This window comes from Grammomys surdaster, unplaced genomic scaffold, assembly GCF_004785775.1.
Source record: "Grammomys surdaster isolate TR1022 unplaced genomic scaffold, NIH_TR_1.0 271, whole genome shotgun sequence".
NCBI lineage: Eukaryota > Metazoa > Chordata > Mammalia > Rodentia > Muridae > Grammomys > Grammomys surdaster.
The window spans coordinates 731,074-738,442 of record NW_021604712.1 but is presented as its reverse complement, the minus strand read 5'-3'; positions in this window follow the sequence as shown (position 1 = coordinate 738,442).

Below are 7,369 nucleotides of genomic sequence, written 5' to 3'. Positions count from 1 at the left end.
CTCTCTCTCTCTCTCTCTCTCTCTTTCTCTCTCTCTCTGTGTGTGTGTGTGTGTGTATGTGTGTGTGTAAAAGATTGATAATTTAAAAAGGCAATGAATTTGAAAGAAAATTGGAAGTGATGTGGAAATGTTGGAGAGGAGGGAGAAACTAGTTATATTTTGCATTTTGCATTTTCTTTGATGGTTGTGTCAATGTCTTCTATGGCATCTTCTGCACCTGAGATTCTCTCTTCTAGCTCTTGTATTCTGTTGGTGATGCTTGCATCTATAACTCCTGATCTCCTTCCTAGGTTTTCTATCTCCAGGGTAGTCTCCCTTTGTGATTTCTTTATTTTTTCTACTTCTATTTTTAGATCCTGGATGGTTTTGTTCCATTCCTTCACCTGTTTAGCTGTGTTTTCCTATAATTCTTTAAGGGATGTTTGTGTTTCCTCTTTAAGGGCTTCTACCTGTTTACCTGTGTCCTCCTGTAGAGAAATTCGTTGTATTTTAAGCAAATAAGGTAAAATAAAAATGAAGTGAAAACAACCTAAGAAAAATACGTGACACAAAATGATTGCCTCCATGTGTGCATGTTCACCCAAGTGCACACATGCATGTACTATATGTACATGTACATACAGCACACACAAGTGCACACACATGTACACAAACATAGATTTTAAACAAACATTCAGGAAGGATTTTGACAGCAGGTTTTTTTTTGTTATATTACTAACATTATGCAGTTCTTTTTCTGCTTTTCCTGGCTCCATCTTCTTTCCTTCTGTTACTCATCTCACCCTAGCTATTGAAAGGTCAACTTAGACTTTGGATGGTTGTCACAAAAGGTTGAGAGGGTTACCACACAACTCTGCACAAAACCTCAGAACTCTGAACCAGCTGATTACATTGAATAACATCACTTACCCTGAGTTTAAGAGAAATCTTTCTAGGAAGAAAAAAAAAGGCATGCTTTTATTGAATTCAAAGAAAGTAAGTTGAGAGAAAAATAATACAAAAAGATCAATTGTGAGTCCTACCTGGAATAAGCATACTGGCTCAGATTGGCCAGATACAGATAGACTCCATTATATTCTTGTGTTGCTCTGTATTTTTCTAGGACATACAAAGATAATATAAATACAGAGAAAAACAAGTAGGGCTAGTCATTCAGCCACATCGTGTTGATATTTCTGTAGCTAGAATTTAATTTAAAATATATCCATGTTAACTGTTAGCAAGAAAACCAGGCTTCCTTCCTCCAAATACTGTGATCAGCACTGTTGATGGATTTGTGACGTTTTCGTTGGTCACATCTTCCCAATACAGGAAGGGTAAAGCCTTCTGCCACCTGGTTTCAAACTGCATCTGCAGCTTTGTCAGGTCATTTCAGATTCACAACACTCACTCAGGGTTCTAGACTCTGGATCCCTCCAGGCAGGAGGCATTCTCAAGCTGGAATCAACACATACCTTGCTGAAGTGATCTATGGCTAGACTCTGAGCAGCCTGAGAGCAAAGTTTCCCAGCCAGTTTCATCCTGATATCATTGATTACAATAGCCTACATAGATTTTAATTACACACTCCAGTGCATTTTAACTATATACACATGAAAACACAAACTATATATGAAACTATCATGATAATCAGGAAAATTACTATATACAATACAGTTTCTCTGTGTTCTTTGGTCTTCGTTCCCCTTGTCTTCATGCTGATTGATAGTTCTAATCTTCACACAACCACTGATCCACCATAGATACATATTAGTTTGCCTTTTTCTAAAATGTTATCTTAAATATAGACATATATGTTCTTGTATGTTCTTTTCTTTTTACTTAGCAGAAATATGAGAGATTTCTTTACATATGTCTTTTGGTGAGCGTGGACATGCATTTTTGCTAGGATTGTTTAGTATACATGTTGTACCTGGTCAGAGTTAGAACACACTATAGACTACATACCCAAAATGGATCATTTCATACTATAGTCTTATTATCTGCATGACACTACGAGGATATAGCTCAGTTAGCAGAGTACATGACTAGCATGCACAAAGCTCAGGACTTAATTCCTAGCGTTCCATTAACACTGGATGTGGTGGCACATGCCTGCAATCCCAGCATTGGGGAGGATCAGAAGTTCAAAGTCCTCCTTGGATACATACAAAATTTAAGGTCAGGGTGGTGGGATGAATGAGACAGTGTCTCAAAGCAGCAGCAAGAGAAACAAAGACAAAAACAAACAAATGCAGCAGTACATGATGATCTCATGGTGGTACCATCTTTCCTTCAACCTTAGTCCTCCTGGGGAGCACACAGTGGTAGCACACTGTAGTTTTGACTCATAGGACCCCAATAATTAATGGAATACCGATGTTCCAGGTAAGAGCTCTAGGTGGGCTTCTGCCATCCTTTGCTTTTGTTTCGTATCAGGTTGTCTTTATTTTCACCTGGAAGGGTTTTCAATAGACTGAAAATGTGACCCTTATGTTGGATATTTGCATCCTACCTCCCACCCACTCCCCAATCCAAACAGCCTCTTCATCTTCCTAAGGTAGATTTGGGTAAGCAGAAAGATGCAAGCTTCCTATGATACCATTTGTCAAGGTTTCTCCTTTATGGTTTGTGCTGTTTGAATTCTGTTCAACGAATCTCTTCACAGTCTGTTAGAATACCGTATTTAATTTAAGAGTCTTTAGTGTTTACGAGTGGTGTTCAGCTCTGCAATTCATCTGGTATTGATTGGTTTTATTTCTTGTTTATTATTTGTTATTTCTGTAGATCTCATCTTTTGAAGTTATTATTTCTGGTTTTCCTTTTGGTGTCAGCTACCAGTATGAATCAACATGGCTACTCATGATCCTCTTAAAAGTTTTGCTAGTTTGTTCAGTGTTCTTGTTTGCTAGAATTTTAGTATTAGAATAGTGCATTGAGGTATTGATTATCTTGATGGCCAACCTCCTTATATTTGAGATCCAATGTATGGCTGTCACTCAAGTCTCTGCCCTCCCTTAATACCCAGACTGAAGCATGGAGGTTGTGTCACCTGGTGACAAAGCTGCAGTTCATTTGTATCCCAGACACTTTTTTTAATTTATTAAATTTTTTTTGAGACAGGGTATCTCTGTGTAGTTCTGACTATTCTAGAACTTTCCTTCTTTTTTTTAAAAAAAAGTATTTATTTATTGTATTCATATGAGTACATTGTAGTTGTCTTCAGACACATCAGAAGAGGGTATCAGATCCATTACAGATGGTTGTAAGCCACCATGTGGTTACTGGGAATTGAATTCAGGACCTTTGGAAGAGCAGTCAGTGCTCCTAACCACTGAGCCATTTCCCCAGCCCTCCAGACAGTTTCAGGATTCAAGATCTTCTTGTCTTCTTTGGATTCTGGAAATATACTCTTATAGTGAAACTTGTCTCCCATCATGGTAATGATGTTCCTTGAAAGAGTGCTATACCCTACACACACCCCTGCAGTGACAACCTTTAAAAGCCCGCCTGGGTGACCCTTTAGCCACCATCTCTAACAACAGAAAGCTATGCTGACTCTTCAGTGAGTTGTGCTTCCAAACCCCATTGCCCTGGGCTAAATTTCCAATTTGTCCTCACTGCTGTTTAAAAGAGTAAACAATTAAGCCAGGAACACAAATAATGTCTGGGCAGCCATGTTCAGACACAGGTCTTCATGCCTCCAGGTGTCCCTCTCAAATCAATATAACACAGTTGGGAAAAAAAAAAGCCAAGCAGTTCGAATTCCTTGCCTTTGCTGGGGAAATTAATTTCTGCCTGAGGCTGAAGCACTGGGAGTTTAGCAGAGGTTAAAATTCAGAAGAGCTGCCTTCCAGCCACAATCCATGCTCAGAGGAAAGGACAGAATAACACAGGACAATCCTCCATTCCTTCTCTGCTTAGTTAAAATTTGTTCTTTCTAGTTCTCTACCTCAGCTTCACAGCCAGATTCCTCTGTTCCTCCTCATTGATTTAGATGGTTTATTTGAGGCCTTTGGCTGTTCCTCAGAAGCAAAGCAGCCAATGTGTTGGCCACTCACTGGGTAATGCTAAGGACTTTTTAAGCTGTAGATTTTTCTTGCAGCAATTTCATTCTATTGATGTCAGTATAGCCTGATTAAATACATTTCAGCCACAGCACACCAGGTTACAGCTGGTGCACAAAAGCAACCAACAGTCCCCAGTCAGCAACTACATCTACATGACCTACAGCCCTTCCTCTCAAGCCTCCAGTTCCATTCTTCTGACTCTGAAGCTTGTCCACTCGGTTTCAAAAATTAGACAGATTTTAGTTGCTTTTCAGTAACGATTACCACCTGTTCCCTTGAGTGCCTCTTTGAAAGTCACCACCTTTACACTAGCAGTTCTCCACAGAGGTCTCATTAAGATGCCTGTGACACAGTCTGGCCCCGAGAATATCAACTCTGGGGGACGAAGTGGGATATCATTTGAGATGTAAACGAACGGGATAATTAAGAATAATAAAATTTAAAAAAATAAAAATAAGTAAAAAAATAAATAAAAAGAAAACACATGAAGTTGGAAAGGAAAAGTAACCTATTGGGTAGGGAAGGAATTGTGGGAGAGAGAGGGGATAGATTTCATCAAAACACAGTATATGCATGTGTTCATGCTTTAATAAAAATTCAAAAATTATTTTTAAAAGAGGAGGGCTGCCCCCATCTCCTTTGGTCCAGCTCAGGGCTAAGGTTCTATAGCATACTGTTACCATTTGGAATTAGTATATGGTCCTAAAGCTTTGTTCTTGATTAGCCTTACGAAGAAATCAGACTTTCTTTGTCTCAAGATGAAGGACCTATATTTTCCTTTGCTGATCACCCTCCCCTTTAGACTCTGAAGCAACCACTCTGTGCATGTGAGCTCAACCCCTCCTCCCATTTCTGCACCCTTTTCTGGTCTGGATACTGATGCCAATACTGTTAGCAAGAGGATTAAAGGTGCTCTGGACATCATGGTGTTCACCATGAGCCTCCCTGCCTGTCTCTTATATTATAGACTAATATTCTTCATCCACCCTGACTACACAGGTCCAGCTTCTTCACTTTGGATCACTTTTCTGCCTGTGCTTGAGTCATTTGAGTTGCTGCCTTTATTGATCTGAAAGCCTGGTCATCTCCTTGCCTTCCCTGGGTGAGCAATACAGAGTGAGTCCAGACTTTACCTTGCATTCTGTATCTCTGATTCCTAACACATTTTTCTTTTATTCTCTGGCATCTTCCTCATGCTGAATGTGTGGCTAGGCTATCACCTTTGATCCACATCACTGATAGCTCCTGTGTCTACCCACTGCCTAGTCAGTTAGGTTTCTTCCCTGCTTCTTGACTCACTGCTTGTATTTGGCCCAGGTCTCCACGTCTTTCAGTTCAGCATATTGCTGGACTTGACACTTATATTCACACAGGACTGTGATTAATTATCGAGTATCAATTATAAAGGGTCAGGAACAGAGAAGAATTAAAAGTATTAACACACTTTGGGGTGACAGTAACAGAACACCAATTTAATACAGAGAAGGGAATTTATGAGTAGACACACACAAGCAAGCCACTGAAGAGGGAAAAGGAGGAGAAATTAGACTACAAAACAAAGCATGGTGGACACAGAACTTCAATACTAGCAACTGTTTGTTGGTTTTCATTTTGGTTTTTCCTCTGTTTTCTGCATCTTGTTGCCAGTCAGTTGCTCCTGAATGCAGAACCCACTAGAAAAGCAAACCATATCTGCATCCTTCAGCACCATCATGACCGTGTAGAAACAGTTTTTCTCCCTAGTTCCAAAAAGAAAACTCTGTCATGTTCCATGATGGGTCTTATGCCAATCACTGAGCAGTAGTTGCATTGTGGCAAGGGACCCACTTAGGACACTGGATGCCCTGTTGTCTTTGTAACCTACAGCCCTCACTAGAACCCCAACGCAGAATGTTAAGAAAAGACCTCTTCAAATGAAAAAGGACTTGGGTTCACACAGGGAAAAAACTAAAAATGCTTTCTCAGAGAAAGACAGCTGGTGTTAATCCCTTTCAGATATAAAAGTGAAAAATTTTAACAACAACAACAAAAAAAAAAAACACAGAGAGAGAGAAAGGAACTAAAACTTTCTGGGAACCTTTGTTGCTGCTTAAAGTTGAGCATAATGTTACTATTCTAGTTACATCCTTTCCTATCCTGGGAACTCTGAAAGAATTACCATGCATTTTTTTTTCCAATCTGGCCCTAACCCAAATCTTAAGACCAATTTCTTGATAGTTACTCTACTCGAACCAAGGAGTGAAAAGTATCCTGTTTAATTATAACTAGCAACTGTCTGTCTATTCTCCAAATCTATCATTTATACAACAAGAGTATCATGAATAACCTTGGCGGCTCCGCTCCACTTAAAATGGCTACCATGCTGTGAGCTCTTGACCCTCCAGATAGCGAGTCTGACTGATGTGGGAGTGGGGGTGGGTGTTAATTGGTCCTTCAAACTTAATACTAACTACATTGCTTGACTTTTCCTCTTATGTCTATATGCAAAGGTGCCAGGAAATGCAAATAAATTTGGCATTTTAGCTGAGAGTTCTGAGACCAGCGGGATTCCATCAAAAGGGAATCTTGAAGGCAGATCTCTACTGTTTCATTTTCAGTAAAAATCCTGAGGCAGACGCACTGTTTTCTTCCCATTCTGAAGCAGCTCCCAAAGAGAACTCTTGAAGCTCCTCTCCAACCAACACTGTGAACAACACTCTTTATGTCTGGGACTCTGAGAGTGGCCCTTTGATCCACCTGTCCAGTAAGTATGGGGCTAATTCTCATTCACCTGAACTTCCCCTGGGAAAATTACAGTGCTTCATTTTAAAACTACTACTTGAAAATTGGACACTTTTAAGATGCTGGCAGTGGCATATGCTGACAAGCTTAAGACTAGATGGAAGGAAATTGTTTTCTTTGTCCTTTCTTTGGGACAAGGCAGCAGATCTACCCATTGCCAGTGTCAAACCCTAGACATCTGTCAGGAAATTCAAGCTAGAAATAAAATATGTGTTTATAAGCTCTTGAAGTTCTTGGTATAAATGATTTATGTCATCCCTTTTGCAATTTAAGTTTTCAAAGACCGTACCAAACATAGAATAAGGGGGAAAACAGATATAGCCACCAAAAGAAAGTGAGTTTGTTTTCTATTTCTGCCTTTTTCCTATTTTAAAGAACAACTTTTTCCTCAAATAGCTTAAGGAATCCTGGACAGCTTTAGTTATTTCATGCCTATTATAGCCTCTCCCTCTCTCTCTCCCTCTCCCTCTCCCTCTCCCTCTCCCTCTCCCCTCCCTCTCCCTCTCCCTCTCCCTCTCCCTCTCCCTCTCCCTCTCCCT